Source organism: Anomaloglossus baeobatrachus, chromosome 9, assembly GCF_048569485.1.
Source record: "Anomaloglossus baeobatrachus isolate aAnoBae1 chromosome 9, aAnoBae1.hap1, whole genome shotgun sequence".
Taxonomy (NCBI): domain Eukaryota; kingdom Metazoa; phylum Chordata; class Amphibia; order Anura; family Aromobatidae; genus Anomaloglossus; species Anomaloglossus baeobatrachus.
In genome coordinates, this window is record NC_134361.1 from 60815089 (window position 1) to 60832547 (window position 17459).

Below are 17459 nucleotides of genomic sequence, written 5' to 3' on the forward strand. Positions count from 1 at the left end.
TGATTGAGATGAAAAGGGGACACCACTTTGGGGAGAAAGTCCGGGACCGGACGCAAAACCACCTTATCCTGGTGAAATACCAGGAAGGGGGCTTTGCATGACAGCGCTGCAAGCTCTGACACTCTTCGGAGTGATGTGACTGCCACTAGAAATGCCACCTTCTGCGAAAAACGTGATAGAGAGACATCCCGCAGCGGCTCAAAAGGCGGTTTCTGAAGAGCCCGTAGAACCCTGTTGAGATCCCAGGGTTCCAGCGGACGCTTGTAAGGTGGAACTATGTGGCAAGCTCCCTGCAGGAACGTGCGGACCTGCGGAAGCCTGGCTAGACGCTTTTGAAAAAACACGGAAAGCGCCGAGACTTGTCCCTTGAGAGAGCCGAGAGACAAACCCTTGTCCATTCCGGATTGAAGGAAGGAAAGAAACGTGGGTAAGGCAAACGGCCAGGGGGTAAACCCCTTATCAGAGCACCAGGCTAAGAAGATCCTCCAAGCCCTGTGATAGATCTTGGCTGACGTTGGTTTCCTGGCCTGTCTCATAGTGGTAATGACCTCTTGAGATAACCCTGAGGACGCTAGGAGCAGGACTCAATGGCCACACAGTCAGGTTGAGGGCCGCAGAATTCAGATGGAAAAATGGCCCTTGAGACAGCAAGTCTGGTCGGTCTGGGAGCGCCCACGGTTGACCCACCGTGAGGTGTCACAGGTCCGGGTACCACGACTTCCTCGGCCAGGCTGGAGCGACGAGGATGGCGCGACGGCAGTCGGACCTGATCTTGCGCAACACTCTGGGCAGCATTGCCAGAGGAGGGAATACATAAGGCAGTCGAAACTGCGACCAATCCTGAACTAAGGCGTCCGCCGCCAGAGCTCTGTGATCCTGAGACCGTGCCATGAATGCCGGGACTTTGTTGTTGTGCCGAGACGCCATGAGATCGACGTCCGGCGTTCCCCAGCGGCAACAGATCTCTTGAAACACGTCCGGGTGAAGAGACCATTCCCCTGCGTCCATGCCCTGGCGACTGAGAAAGTCTGCTTCCCAGTTTTCTACGCCTGGGATGTGAACCGCGGAGATGGTGGAGGCTGTGGCCTCCGCCCACAGCAGAATCCGCCGAACTTCTTGGAAGGCTTGACGACTGCGAGTGCCGCCCTGGTGGTTGATGTACGCGACCGCCGTGGCGTTGTCCGACTGTATGCGGATCTGCCTGCCCTCCAGCCACCGATGGAACGCTTTTAGGGCTAGATACACTGCCCTTATCTCCAGAACATTGATCTGAAGGGAGGACTCTGTCGGAGACCAGGTTCCCTGAGCCTTGTGGTGGAGAAAAACCGCTCCCCACCCTGACAGACTCGCGTCCGTCGTGACCACAGCCCAGGATGGGGGCAGGAAAGATTTTCCCTTCGACAGGGAAGTGGGAAGAAGCCACCACTGAAGAGAGGTCTTGGCTGCCCGAGAAAGAGAGACGTTCCTGTCTAAGGACGTCGACCTCTTGTCCCATTTGCGGAGAATGTCCCATTGGAGTGGACGCAGATGAAACTGCGCAAGGGGAACTGCCTCCATTGCTGCCACCATCTTCCCCAGGAAGTGCATGAGGCGCCTCAAGGGGTGTGACTGGGCCCGAAGGAGAGAGTGCACCCCTGTTTGCAGCGAACGCTGTTTGTCCAGCGGTAGCTTGACTATCGCTGAGAGAGTATGAAACTCCATCCCGAGGTAAGTCAGTGATTGGGTCGGAGTCAATTTTGACTTTGGGAAATTGATGATCCACCTGAACCTCTGGAGAGTCTCCAGAGCCACGGTCAGACTGTGTTGACATGCCACCCGGGAGGGTGCCTTGACTAGGAGATCGTCTAAGTAAGGGATCACCGAGTGGCCCTGAGAGTGTAGGACCGCCACCACGGATGCCATGACCTTGGTTCGCTCGGGGGGCGGAGATGTTCTGAAAAAACGAGTCGGAGGACGAGAGCTGAACTCTATCCTGTAACCGTGAGACAGAATGTCCCTCACCCATCGGTCTTGGGCATGTGGCCACCAGGTGTCGCAAAAGCGGGAGAGCCTGCCACCGACCGAGGATGCGGTTTGGGGAGGCCGAAAGTCATGAGGAGGCCGCCTTGGAGACGGTGCCTCCGGCGGTCTTTGGAGGACGTGACTTAGACCGCCATGCAGAAGAGTTTCTCTGGCTCTTCTGTGGCCTGTTGGACGATGAGGATTGGGACCTGGCTGAGGGCCGAAAGGACCGAAACCTCGCTTGAATTTTTCGTTGCTGAGGTCTCTTTGGTTTGGGCTGGGGTAAGGACGAGTCCTTTCCCTTGGATTGCTTAATAATTTCATCCAATTGTTCGCCAAACAATCGGTCGCCAGAAAAGGGCAAACCGGTCAAGAACTTCTTGGAAGCAGAGTCTGCCTTCCATTCGCGTAAACACATGGCCCTGCGGACTGCCACCGAATTGGCGGATGCTACCGCTGTACGGCTAGCCGAGTCCAGGACAGCATTCATGGCGTAGGATGAAAATACCGACGCCTGAGACGTCAAAGACGCTACTTGCGGAGCAGAGGTACGGGTGACCGCATTAATCTCAGACAGACAAGCTGAGATAGCCTGGAGTGCCCACACTGCTGCAAAGGCTGGGGCAAAGGACGCGCCTATGGCTTCATAGATGGATTTCATTAGGAGCTCTATCTGCCTGTCCGTGGCCTCCTTGAGAGTTGAACCGTCAGCCACTGCTACTACGGATCTAGCCGCCAGTCTAGAGACTGGAGGATCCACCTTGGGACACTGAGCCCAACCCTTAACTACGTCAGAGGGGAAGGGGTAACGTGTGTCATTAAGGCGTTTAGTAAAGCGCTTGTCCGGGAAAGCCCTGTGCTTCTGGACAGCATCTCTGAAGTTCGAGTGATCGAAGAAAACACTCCGAGTACGTTTGGGAAACCTAAATTGGTGCTTCTCCTGCTGTGCTGCCGACTCCTCTATAGGTAGAGTTGGGGGAGAAAGATCTAGCACCTGGTTGATGGACGCTATAAGGTCATTTACTATGGCGTCCCCTTCAGGTGTATCAAGATTGAGAGCAACGTCAGGGTCAGAGTCCTGGGCTGCGACCTCCGCCTCATCCTCTAGAGAGTCCTCAAGCTGAGACCCCGAACAGCGTGATGAAGTCGGGGAAGATTCTAAGCGAGCCCGCTTAGCCGGTCTGGGACTGCGGTCCGTGCCGGAGTCCTCCACGTAATAACTAAAGGCCACCCCAGGAGCACGCTTCGTCGCAGACCGAGAGGGGCCTGGGGGCGATCCCGCAGTGCCCGGGGCCTGTGTAAGGGCCGGTCTGGGCTGCAAAGCTTCTAGTATCTTAGCAGACCATTTGTCCATAGACTGAGCCATGGATTGTGAAAGTGACTCAGAGAGTTTCTCAGCAAAAGCTGCAAACTCTGTCCCTGCCGCCTGGACAGGGGAAGCCGGCGGTTCTACCTGGGCCGAGGGTCCCACCAGTGCCCCAGGCTCCGGCTGAACGAGTGCCACATGGCCCGAGCATTGCTCACAGTGAGGGTAGGTGGAACCTGCAGGTAGCATAGCCGCACAAGAGGTACAGGTTGCAAAATAACCCTGTGTCTTGGCACCCTTGCTCCTTGTGAACGACATGCTGTAGTCTCCCAGGAGAGTGATCACTGAGGGATATATAGCCACAAGCTAACAGTACAGCCGAACCGAGATAATGTATACAAATATATATATATATATATATATATATATACACAGTTCAGCACTCTAGGGGGCCCAGCACCGGTGGGAAGAAGCCACCTGGCTTACCGACCGCTCAAGCAGTGTGTGGCAACCAGATTCCCTGCCTCGGGTCTCCCAGAGGTGCTGTCAGAAGTCCCCCACCGGCAGAATGTGCTTAAAACATGGCTGTCGGCGTTCACAGGGGAGGAGGGAGCCGTGGGCGTAACTACAAAAGTGCGAGAATCAGGTGCCTCAGAGTGAATAGTGAGGGGGGCGGAGGACAGCCAAGTGTGCTCCAGCCCTCACTGTCGGCGTCAGACCGACCGTCCCGCCCTTCCCCCTGACTGGCAGGCCCGGGGGCGGGAGTTTAAGGCACTAGGCCGCAAAAGCCGGGGACTAAAGTTAAAACCGCGGCCGGCAAGCAGGCGCGGTCGGCGCGGTAGTCCCGGTCTCATACCAACACCGCAGTCGCTGCAGCATCTGAGGTCAAGGTGCTCCATGCACCGTCCCCAAGGGGACACAGAGTACCTGTAGATACAGGGCCCTGTCCCTGATGATACTCAGTCTCCTGTCCGTCAGAATCCCACAGGCGCTGCGGAGGGAGCCCGGTCCCAGTGCCTGGATGACCGGATAGGATCCCACTTCTCCCAGAGCCCCTAAGGGATGGGGAAGGAAAACGGCATGTGGCTCCGGCCTGTGTACCCGCAATGGGTACCTCAACCTTAACAACACCGCCGACTTAGTGGGGTGAGAAGGGAGCATGCCGGGGGCCCTGTTAGGGCCCTCTTTTCTTCCATCCGATATAATCAGCAGCTGCTGCTGACTAAAATGTGGAGCTTGCGTGAATGTGTGCCTCCTTCAACACAAAGCATAAAACTGAGGAGCCCGTGATGCACGGGGGGGTGTATAGGCAGAGGGGAGGGGTTACACTTTTTAAAGTGTAATACTTTGTGTGGCCTCCGGAGGCAGAAGCTATACACCCAATTGTCTGGGTCTCCCAATGGAGCGACAAAGAAAAACCTGGTCACAGATTCAAATTAGAGTCCTGAAAAAGCAATATGGCATGCTCTGGGGAGTGGACAGGCAAGAATCAAAAGGGAAAGGATCGTCTACCCAAGGACCTGACCATCGACAGTTATGTACGATGGCCTTGTCATCCCGACAAGAGACGATACAGCCTGACCACTACAGGTAGTTAGTTGTCTGACGATCAGTACGGTGAAGACAATGGCCCGAGAGACATCATCTCTGGCTTCCTGCATTCCCCAATGGAGCGACAGAGAAATGCACCCAACTCATTAAGAGGCAGACGTCTCAATGAATTTAGTGCGCTTTACTCTCGCAGACATTGTCTCAAGACTGGAGAGGAACATGCCAGCTTTGTCGAACTGAAGCAAAGTATATAAGAAAGTTACAGAACATTGTGTGACAGAATGATTACATTTCAATGACATAATAAAGGAATCCATTTTAAATACATTATATTTAGTGAAGAAGGGAATTTTGTTTATTTACCGTAAATTCCTTTTCTTCTAGCTCCAATTGGGAGACCCAGACAATTGGGTGTATAGCTACTGCCTCCGGAGGCCACACAAAGCACTACACTTAAAAGTGTAAAGCCCCTCCCCTTCTGCCTATACACCCCCCGTGGGATCACGGGCTCCTCAGTTTTAGTGCAAAAGCAAGAAGGAGGAAAGCCAATAACTGGTTTAAAAACAAATTCGATCCGAAGAAACATCGGAGAACTGAAACCATTCAACATGAACAACATGTGTACCCGAAAAAACAAAAATCCCTAAGAAAACAGGGCGGGTGCTGGGTCTCCCAATTGGAGCTAGAAGAAAAGGAATTTACGGTAAGTAAACAAAATTCCCTTCTTCTTTGTCGCTCCTAATTGGGAGACCCAGACAATTGGGACGTCCAAAAGCAGTCCCTGGGTGGGTAAAATAACACCTCGTGATAGGGCCGTAAAACAGCCCTTTCCTACAGGTGGGCAACCGCCGCCTGAAGGACTTGTCTACCTAGGCTGGCGTCCGCCGAAGCGTAGGTATGCACCTGATAATGCTTGGTAAAAGTGTGCAGACTCGACCAGGTAGCCGCCTGGCACACCTGCTGAGCCGTAGCCTGGTGCCTTAATGCCCAGGACGCACCCACGGCTCTGGTAGAATGGGCCTTCAGCCCTGAGGGAACCGGAAGCCCAGCAGAACGGTAGGCTTCAAGAATTGGTTCCTTGATCCACCGAGCCAGGGTGGATTTGGAAGCTTGCGACCCTTTACGCTGACCAGCGACAAGGACAAAGTGCATCCGAGCGGCGCAGAGGCGCCGTGCGGGAAATGTAGATTCTGAGTGCTCTCACCAGATCCAACAAATGCAAATCCTTTTCACATTGATGAATTGGATGAGGACACAAAGAAGGTAAGGAGATATCCTGATTGAGATGAAAGGGGGATACCACCTTAGGGAGAAACTCCGGAATCGGGCGCAGAACCACCTTGTCCTGGTGAAACACCAGGAAGGGAGATTTGCATGACAGCGCTGCTAGCTCGGACACTCTCCGAAGAGACGTGACCGCTACTAGAAAGACCACTTTCTGTGAAAGGCGAGAAAGGGAAACATCCCTCATAGGCTCGAAAGGCGGCTTCTGGAGAGCAATTAGAACCCTGTTCAGATCCCAGGGCTCTAACGGCCGCTTGTAAGGAGGGACGATATGACAAACCCCTTGCAGGAACGTGCGTACCTGAGGAAGTCGTGCTAGGCGTTTCTGAAAAAATACAGATAGCGCTGAGACTTGTCCTTTAAGGGAGCCGAGCGACAAACCTTTTTCAAAACCGGATTGCAGGAAGGAAAGAAGAGTAGGCAATGCAAATGGCCAGGGAGAAACTCCCTGAGCAGAGCACCAAGATAAGAATATCTTCCACGTCCTGTGGTAGATCTTGGCGGAGGATGGTTTTCTAGCCTGTCTCATGGTGGCAATGACCTCCTGAGATAATCCTGAAGACGCTAGGATCCAGGACTCAATGGCCACACAGTCAGGTTCAGGGCCGCAGAATTCAGATGGAAAAACGGCCCTTGAGACAACAAGTCTGGTCGGTCTGGTAGTGCCCACGGTTGGCCTACCGTGAGGTGCCACAGATCCGGGTACCACGACCTCCTCGGCCAGTCTGGAGCGACGAGGATGGCGCGGCGGCAGTCGGACCTGATCTTGCGCAGCACTCTGGGCAACAGTGCCAGAGGTGGGAATACATAAGGTAGCCGGAACTGCGACCAATCTTGAACTAAGGCGTCCGCCGCCAGAGCTCGGTGATCGTGAGACCGTGCCATGAAAACCTGGACCTTGTTGTTGTGCCGGGACGCCATTAGGTCGACGTCCGGCATCCCCCAGCGGCGACAGATCTCCTGAAACACGTCCGGGTGGAGAGACCATTCCCCTGCGTCCATACCCTGGCGACTGAGGAAGTCTGCTTCCCAGTTTTCCACGCCTGGGATGTGAACTGCGGATATGGTGGATGCCGTGTCTTCCACCCACGTCAGAATCCGCCGGACTTCCTGGAAGGCTTGCCGACTGCGTGTTCCTCCTTGGTGGTTGATGTATGCCACCGCTGTGGAGTTGTCCGACTGAATTCGGATCTGCTTGCCTTCCAGCCATTGCTGGAAGGCTTGTAGGGAAGATACACTGCTCTGATTTCCAGAACATTGATCTGAAGGGTGGACTCTTGCTGAGTCCACGTACCCTGAGCCCTGTGGTGGAGAAAAACTGCTCCCCACCCTGATAGACTCGCGTCTGTCGTAACCACCGCCCAGGAAGGGGGTAGGAAGGACCTTCCTTTTGACAATGATGTGGGAAGAAGCCACCACCGAAGAGATTCCTTGGCCGCCTGAGAAAGGGAAACGTTCCTGTCGAGGGACGTCGCCTTCCCGTCCCATTGGCGGAGAATGTTCCATTGTAGTGGACGCAGATGAAACTGCGCGAAAGGGACTGCCTCCATTGTTGCTACCATCTTCCCTAGGAAGTGCATGAGGCGTCTCAAGGGGTGTGACTGGCCTTGAAGGAGAGATTGCACCCCTGTCTGTAGTGAACGCTGTTTGTCCAGCGGAAGCTTCACTATCGCTGAGAGAGTATGAAACTCCATGCCAAGATATGTTAGCGATTGGGTCGGGGTTAGATTTGACTTTGAAAAGTTGATGATCCACCCGAAACTCTGGAGAGTCTCCAACGCAACGTTCAGGCTGTGTTGGCATGCCTCTTGAGAGGGTGCCTTGACAAGTAGATCGTCCAAATACGGGATCACAGAGTGACCTTGAGAGTGCAGGACTGCTACTACTGCTGCCATGACCTTGGTGAAGACCCGTGGGGCTGTCGCCAGCCCGAAAGGCAGAGCTACGAACTGAAGGTGTTCGTCTCCTATAGCGAAGCGTAGAAAACGCTGGTGCTCTGGAGCAATCGGCACGTGGAGATAAGCATCCTTGATGTCTATTGATGCTAGGAAATCTCCTTGAGACATTGAGGCGATGACGGAGCGGAGGGATTCCATCCGGAACCGCCTGGTTTTCACGTGCTTGTTGAGCAGTTTTAGGTCCAGAACGGGACGGAAAGACCCGTCCTTTTTTGGCACCACAAACAAATTGGAGTAAAAACCGTGACCTTGCTCCTGAAGAGGAACAGGGGTCACCACTCCTTCTGCCTTTAGAGTGCACACCGCTTGCAGAAGAGCATCGGCTCGGTCGGGAGGTGGAGAAGTTCTGAAGAATCGAGTTGGAGGACGAGAACTGAACTCTATCCTGTACCCGTGAGACAGAATGTCTCTCACCCAACGGTCTTTGACCTGTGGCAGCCAAATGTCGCCAAAGCGGGAGAGCCTGCCACCGACCGAGGATGCGGAGAGAGGAGGCCGAAAGTCATGAGGAAGCCGCCTTGGTAGCGGGTCTTCCGGCTGTCTTTTTTGGGCGTGACTGAGCCCGCCAAGAATCTGAGCTCTTCTGATCCTTTTGAGTCCTCTTGGACGAGGAGAATTGGGACCTGCCCGAGCCTCGAAAGGACCGAAACCCCGACTGTCCCCTCCTCTGTTGGGGTTTGTTTTGTCTGGGCTGAGGTAAGGATGAATCCTTACCCTTGGACTGTTTAATGATTTCATCCAAACGCTCACCAAACAGTCGGTCACCAGAAAATGGCAAACTGGTTAAGCACTTTTTGGAAGCAGAATCTGCCTTCCATTCCCTTAACCACAAGGCTCTGCGTAAAACCACGGAGTTGGCGGACGCCACTGCCGTACGGCTCGTAGAGTCCAGGACAGCATTAATCGCGTAGGACGCAAATGCCGACATTTGAGAGGTTAAGGATGCCACCTGCGGAACAGCTGTACGTGTGACCGTGTCAATCTGTGTAAGACCAGCTGAAATAGCTTGGAGTGCCCATACGGCTGCGAATGCTGGAGCAAACGACGCGCCGATAGCTTCATAGATGGATTTCAACCAGAGCTCCATCTGTCTGTCAGTGGCATCTTTAAGTGAAGCCCCATCTTCCACTGCAACTATGGATCTAGCGGCAAGCCTGGAGATTGGAGGATCCACCTTGGGACACTGGGTCCAGCCCTTGACCACGTCAGGGGGAAAGGGATAACGTGTATCCTTAAGCCGTTTGGAGAAACGCTTATCTGGATAAGCGTGGTGTTTCTGGACTGCCTCTCTAAAGTCAGAGTGGTCCAGAAAGAAGGGAATTTTGTTACTTACCGTAAATTCTTTTTCTTCTAGCTCTTATTGGGAGACCCAGACGATTGGGGGTATAGCTACTGCCCTCTGGAGGCCACACAAAGCACTACATTAAAAGTGCAAGGCCCCTCCCCCTCTGGCTATACCCCCCCCGTGGTATCACGGGTTCTCCAGTTTTAGTGCCAAAGCAAGAAGGAGGAAGCCAATAACTGGTTTAAACAAATTAACTCCGATAACATCGGAGAACTGAAAAACCGTTCAACATGAACAACATGTGTACCCGCAAACAACAAAAAAACATCCCGAAGGACAACAGGGCGGGTGCTGGGTCTCCCAATAAGAGCTAGAAGAAAAGGAATTTACGGTAAGTAACAAAATTCCCTTCTTCTTCAGCGCTCTATTGGGAGACCCAGACGATTGGGACGTCCAAAAGCTGTCCCTGGGTGGGTAAATAAATACCTCATGTTAGAGCTGCAAAACAGCCCTCCCCTACGGGGGTGTCACTGCCGCCTGCAGGACTCTTCTACCTAAGCTGGCATCCGCCGAAGCATAGGTATGCACCTGATAATGCTTGGTGAAAGTGTGCAGACTGGACCAGGTAGCTGCCTGGCACACCTGTTGAGCCGAAGCCTGGTGACGTAATGCCCAGGACGCACCCACGGCTCTGGTGGAGTGGGCTTTTAGCCCTGAAGGAACCGGAAGCCCCGCAGAACGGTAGGCCTCTAGAATTGGTTCTTTGATCCATCGAGCCAGGGTGGCTTTAGAAGCCTGCAACCCCTTGCGCGGACCAGCGACAAGGACGAAAAGTGCATCAGCACGGCGTATGGGCGCCGTGCGGGAAATGTAGATTCTGAGTGCTCTCACCAGATCTAGCAAACGTAAGGCCTTTTCATACCGGTGAACCGGATGAGGGCAAAAAGAAGGCAAGGAAATATCCTGATTAAGATGAAAAGAGGATACGACCTTAGGAAGAAACTCCGGAATGGGGCGCAGCACAACCTTGTCCTGGTGGAACACCAGGAAGGGAGCCTTAGATGACAGAGCTGCCAGCTCAGACACTCGCCGAAGCGATGTGATCGCAACAAGAAACGCCACTTTCTGCGACAGCCGAGAAAAGGAAACTTCCTTCAGAGGCTCGAAGGGCGGCTTCTGGAGAGCAACTAGTACCCTGTTCAGATCCCATGGATCTAACGGTCGCTTGTACGGGGGCACAATATGACAGACCCCCTGCAGGAACGTGCGCACCTTAGGAAGACGTGCTAGACGCTTCTGAAAAAACACGGATAGTGCCGAAACTTGCCCTTTAAGGGAGCTGAGCGACAAGCCCTTTTCTAACCCCGATTGCAGGAAGGAAAGAAACTTGGGCAATGCAAATGGCCAGGGAGACACTCCCTGAGCAGAGCACCAGGACAAGAAAATCTTCCACGTTCTGTGGTAGATCTTAGCCGAATTCGACTTTCTAGCTTGTCTCATTGTGGCAACGACTCCCTGAGATAATCCAGCAGATGCTAGGATCCAGGACTCAATGGCCACACAGTCAGGTTCAGGGCCGCAGAATTCTGATGGAAAAACGGCCCTTGGGACAGTAAGTCTGGTCGGTCTGGCAGTGACCACGGTCGACCGATCGTGAGATGCCACAGATCCGGATACCACGACCTCCTCGGCCAGTCTGGAGCGACGAGTATGACGCGGCTGCACTCGGATCTGATCTTGCGTAGCACTCTGGGCAAGAGCGCCAGAGGCGGAAACACGTATGGGAGTTGAAACTGCGACCAATCTTGAACCAAGGCGTCTGCCGCCAGAGCTCTTTGATCGCGCGACCTCGCCATGAATGCCGGGACCTTGTTGTTGTGCCGGGATGCCATTAGGTCGACGTCCGGCACTCCCCAGCGGCGACAGATTTCCTGAAACACGTCCGGGTGAAGGGACCATTCCCCTGCGTCCATGCCCTGGCGACTGAGGAAGTCTGCTTCCCAGTTTTCTACGCCTGGGATGTGAACCGCGGATATGGTGGATGCTCTGTCCTCCACCCACATCAGAATGCGCCGGACTTCTTGGAAGGCTTGCCGACTGCGCGTCCCTCCTTGGTGGTTGATGTATGCCACCGCTGTGGAGTTGTCCGATTGGATTCGGATCTGCTTTCCTTCCAGCCACTGCTGGAAGGCTAGTAGAGCAAGATACACTGCTCTGATTTCCAGAACATTGATCTGAAGGGTGGACTCCTGCGGAGTCCACGTCCCCTGAGCCCTGTGGTGGAGAAACACTGCTCCCCACCCTGACAGACTCGCATCTGTCGTGACTACTGCCCAGGATGGGGGCAGGAAGGATCTTCCCTGAGATAATGAGGTGGGAAGGAGCCACCATTGTAGAGAGTCCTTGGCCGTCTGGGAAAGCGAGACTTTCCTGTCCAGGGACGTTGACTTCCCGTCCCATTGGCGGAGAATGTCCCATTGAAGTGGGCGCAGATGAAACTGCGCAAAGGGAACTGCTTCCATGGCTGCCACCATCTTCCCTAGGAAATGCATGAGGCGCCGCAAGGGATGCAACTGGCCCTGCAGGAGAGATTGCACCCCTGTCTGTAGTGACCGCTGCTTGTTCAGCGGCAGCTTCACTATCGCTGCTAGAGTATGAAACTCCATGCCAAGATACGTTAGTGACTGAGTCGGTGATAGGATCGACTTTGGAAAGTTGATGATCCATCCGAAAGACTGTAGAGTCTCCAGCGTAGCATTCAGGCTGTGCTGACATGCCTCCTGAGAGGGAGCTTTGACCAATAAGTCGTCTAGGTAAGGGATCACCGAGTGTCCCTGAGAGTGCAAGACTGCTACCACCGCCGCCATGACCTTGGTGAAGACCCGTGGGGCTGTCGCCAGACCGAATGGCAGAGCTACGAACTGAAAATGGTCGTCTCCTATCACAAAACGTAGAAAACGTTGGTGTTCTGTAGCAATTGGCACGTGGAGATAAGCATCTTTGATGTCTATTGAGGCAAGGAAGTCTCCTCTGGACATTGAGGCAATGACAGAGCGGAGGGTTTCCATCCGGAACCTCCTGGCGTGCACATGTTTGTTGAGCCGTTTTAGGTCCAGAACAGGACGGAACGAGCCGTCCTTTTTTGGAACCACAAAGAGATTGGAGTAAAACCCTTGTCCTTGTTCCTGAGGAGGGACTGGGATCACCACTCCTTCCGCTTTTAGGGAATCCACCGCCTGCAGCAGAGCATCTGCTCGGTCTGGATGTGGGGAGGTTCTGAAGAACCGAGCTGGAGGACGAGAATTGAACTCGATTCTGTACCCGCGAGACAAAATGTCCGTCACCCACCGGTCTTTGACCTGTGACATCCAAATGCCGGAAAAGCGGGAGAGCCTGCCCCCGACCGGCGATGCGGAGGGGGGGGGCTGGAAGTCATGAGGTAGCCGCTTTGGAAGCGGTACCTCCATTTGCTTTCTTGGGGCGTGTGTGAGTCCGCCACGAATCTGAGTTTCTTTGCGTCCTCTGAGTCCCTTTGGACGAGGTAAATGGTGTCTTGCCCGAACCTCGAAAGGACTGAAACCTCTGCTGCCACTTTTTCTGCTGAGGTTTGGATGTTCTGGGTTGTGGTAAAGAGGAGTCTTTACCCTTGGACTGCTTAATGATGTCAGCCAATGGCTCGCCAAACAGTCTATCTCTAGACAAAGGCAAACTGGTTAAACATTTTTTGGAACCAGCATCTGCTTTCCAGTCCTTTAACCACAAGGCTCTGCGCAAAACTACCGAATTGGCGGACGCCATTGAGGTGCGACTGGTAGATTCTAGGACCGCATTGATAGCGTAAGACGCAAACGCCGACATCTGCGTGGTAAGATGCGCCACTTGCGGCACTGCTGGATGCATGATAGCATCCACTTTTGCTAAGCCAGCTGAAATAGCCTGGAGTGCCCATACGGCTGCGAATGCCGGAGCAAACGACGCGCCGATAGCTTCATAGACAGATTTTAACCAAAGGTCCATCTGTCTGTCATTGGCATCTTTAAGTGAGGCGCCATCCTCCACTGCAACTATGGATCTAGCTGCAAGTTTGGAAATCGGGGGGTCTACCTTTGGACACTGTGTCCAGCGCTTGACCACCTCAGGGGGGAAAGGGAAACGCGTATCTTTAGATCGTTTAGAGAAACGCCTTTCTGGGTGAGCGTCGTGCTTCTGGATTGATTCTCTGAAGTCAGAGTGATCTAACAAAGCACTCAATTTACGCTTGGGATAAAGGAAACGAAACTTTTCCTGCTCCGCAGCCGCCTCTTCTGCTGAAGGGGCTGGGGGAGAAATATCCAACAGCCTATTGATGGCTGAAATAAGGTCGTTTACCATGGCATCCCCATCCGGGGTATCCAGGTTGAGAGGGGTTCCAGGAATGGATTCCTGATCACTCTCATCAGACACATCACAGGGAGACTGATTGCGCTGAGACCCTGAGCAGTGTGAAGACGTCGAGGGTCTTTCCCAGCGAGCTCGCTTAGGGTGGCTGGGGCCATCATCTGAGTCATAATCCTCGGCCTGTGAAGCCGGGGACCCCCCTGTGGGCTGGATACATTCCAAGTAAGGGGGACCTGAGGACAGAGGCCTCGCCGTGCCCAGAGACTGAGCCCCATGCATAGATTGCAAGGTTTCAAGGATTTTTGCCATAGATACAGACATATTATCTGCAAAAACTGCAAAGTCCGTCCCTGTCACCGGGGCAGAACTTACAAGCGTCTCAGCCTGGGTCGCTACCTCTCCTGACTCCGGCTGGCGAAGCAGCACCGGGTCGGAGCATTGCACACAATGGGGGTCATCGGAGCCTGCTGGTAGATTAGCCCCACATGCAGCACACGCAGTATACACAGCCCTTTTTGCCTTGGCCGCCTTGCGTTTTGAGGATGACATGTTGCTGCTTCCACAGAGTGAACTGGGGTATGCAGCCAGAAGCGCACCTCACAGTGCAAGAAATACAATATCTATATATCTGTACCCAGTACACTGATACACAGTGAGGCACTAGAGGGACCAGCACAGACAAATCGCTTACCGCCCGCTTAAAAAGCGGGTGTGTGGTCGCCAGATAGCCCCTAGTCCAGGTCTCCCAGAGCCTTGCGTCCTTCCTCCAGCCAGGCATGCATGTAATGGCTGCCGGCGTCTCGAGAGAGGAAGGGGGGCGGGCCCTGGGCGTTCCTGGCCAAGAGCGGGAAGCCTGCTTCCCTCTGTGCCAAGTGAGAGGGCTGGAGCATGTAAATCAGGCTCCAGCCCTCGTCGCTGTTAGCGAACAGCGTCTCTCCCCTACCCTGAATGACAGGGTGGGGGCGGGAACGAAACGGAGCTGCCGGCGTCCTAGGCCCAAAAAGCCGGGGACTCAATTTATAACCGCCGCCGCCGTAAAAGCGCGGACGGCGGATCCCCGGCGCACCACCAGTCACAGCAGCGCCGCCCGGTCCAGAGGGGGTCGGCGCTGCGTTCCCAAACACAAACAATCCCCCAGGTATCTGTAGGGACACCAACTCCACGTTGCGGTCCCCGGCGCACTACAACACCCAGCCAGCCCGGAGTGTGTCTGTGCCTGCCGGGGACACAGAGTACCTGTATGATGCAGGGCCTGTCCCTGATCGTACTCCTGCTCCGAATCCATCAGGTTCTAATGGGTCTGTGGATGGAGCCCGGCATCAGAGCTGAGAGGCCGGCAGGATCCCACTTCCACAGAGCCCTACAAGGGGATGTGGAAGGAAAACAGCATGTCAGGCTCCAGCCCTGTACCAGCAATAGGTACCTCAACCTTACAACACCATCCAGGGGTGAGAAGGGAGCATGCTGGGGACACTATATGTGTCCTCTTTTCTTCCATCCGAAATAGTCAGCAGCTACTGCTGACTAAAATCTGTGGAGCTATGCATGGAATGTCTGACCTCCTTCGCACACAAAGCTAAAACTGGAGAACCCGTGATACCACGGGGGGGGTATAGCCAGAGGGGGAGGGGCCTTGCACTTTTAATGTAGTGCTTTGTGTGGCCTCCAGAGGGCAGTAGCTATACCCCCAATCGTCTGGGTCTCCCAATAGAGCGCTGAAGAAAGTACTTAATTTACGCTTGGGATACCTGAAATGGAATTTCTCCTGCTGTGAAGCGGACTCCTCCACTGGAGGAGCTGGGGGAGAAATATCCAACATTCTATTGATGGACGCTATAAGATCATTCACTATGGCGTCACCATCAGGAGTATCCAGATTGAGAGCGGTCTCAGGATCAGAATCCTGATCAGCTACCTCCGCCTCATCATATAGAGAGTCCTCCTGCTGGGACCCTGACCAGTGTGATGATGTCGAGGGCCGCTCATAGCGAGCTCGCTTAGGCTGCCTGGGACTGTCGTCCGTGTCAGAGCCTTCACCCTGGGATGCATGGGACACCCCCGGAGCCCGGAGCTGTTCCAACTGAGGGGGACCAGGGGGCAATGATTCAACAGTGCCCATGGTCTGAGTTACTGGTCTAGACTGCAAGGTTTCTAGAATTTTAGTCATAGTCACAGACAATCTATCAGCAAAAACTGCAAACTCCGTCCCCGTCACCTGGACAGTATTCACAGGTGGTTCTCCCTGGGTCACGTCTAGCAGAGGCCCCGGCCGAGCAGTTGCCACAGGGGCCGAGCACTGCACACAGTGGGGGTCAGTGGAACCTGCCGGTAGAGTAGCCTCACATGCGGTACAAGCAGCATAGAAAGCCTGTGCCTTGGCACCCTTGCTTTTTGCGGATGACATGCTGTTGTCTCCTCTGAGCAATCTAGGAGGGTATATAGTCAAGAATCACCAGCGACCGTACAGTGCAATGTATAGCATGCAAGCATAAAAATACAAATGTACACTTCGGCACTAGTGGGGTCAGCACCAAAAGTGCCGCTTACCGCCCGCTCAAACGCGGGTGTGTGGTCGCCAGAATCCCGTGTCTGGGTCTCCCAGAACTTGTCTCCCCTCTCCAGCTCAGACTGCACACAGGAATGGCTGCCGGCGTTCTGTGAAGAGGGGCGGACCGTGGGCGTGCCTCAGACAAAGTGCGGGAAACTGGCGTCCCACTGTGCCCAGTGTGAGGGCTGGAGTATGTAAAGTAGACTCCAGCCCTCTGCGCTGACGTTCTGTACAGCGTCCCGCCCTTCCCCTGACTGGCAGGCCTGGGGGCGGGAACGAAACGAAACTAGGCCGCAAAAGCCGGGGACTCGAGTAATAAGCGCGGCTGTCATATATGCACGGCCAGCGCGGAAGTCCCCGGCGCACCACAAGTCCCAGCCACGCCGCAGCGTAAACTGCAGCAGCGGCCGGCGCGGCAGTTCCCAATACATTAACTCACTCAGCAGAGATTGTAGTGAGTAGTGGCACAAGCGCTCAGCGCTGTTGTCCCCGGCGCACTAACACACCCAGCAATGCTGCAGTGTGTCTTCGCGCGGTCTGTACGGGGACACAGAGTACCTTGACGTAGCAGGGCCCTGTCCCTGACGATACTCAGCTCCATATCCAGCAGAATCCCCAGGGGCTGTGGACGGAGCACGGTCTCAGTGCCTGGAGACCGGTAAAATCCCACTTCACTCAGAGCCCTAAGGGGGATGGGGAAGGAAGCAGCATGTGGGCTCCAGCCTCCGTACCCGCAATGGGTACCTCAACCTTAACAAACACCGCCGACAAAAGTGGGGTGAGAAGGGAGCATGCTGGGGGCCCTAGTATGGGCCCTCTTTTCTTCCATCCGACATAGTCAGCAGCTGCTGCTGACTAAACAGTGGAGCTATGCGTGGATGTCTGACCTCCTTCGCACAAAGCATGAAAACTGAGGAGCCCGTGATCCCACGGGGGGTGTATAGGCAGAAGGGGAGGGGCTTTACACTTTTAAGTGTAGTGCTTTGTGTGGCCTCCGGAGGCAGTAGCTATACACCCAATTGTCTGGGTCTCCCAATTAGGAGCGACAAAGAAATCCTGATTAATGCAATAACCAAATGATCCCCACCAGCACTCCTCCCCGGATCCCCACCAGCACTCCTCCCCGGATCCCCACCAGCACTCCTCCCC

At 54.4% G+C, this 17459-nt stretch overlaps 1 protein-coding gene across 9 annotated transcripts in view; it reads right to left on the bottom strand.

The window, feature by feature from the left end:
- MAP7D3 (MAP7 domain containing 3) overlaps positions 1 to 17459 on the bottom strand; it is a 159222-nt gene that overhangs the window by 44860 nt on the left and 96903 nt on the right. The gene's annotated exons all lie outside the window — the stretch shown is intronic.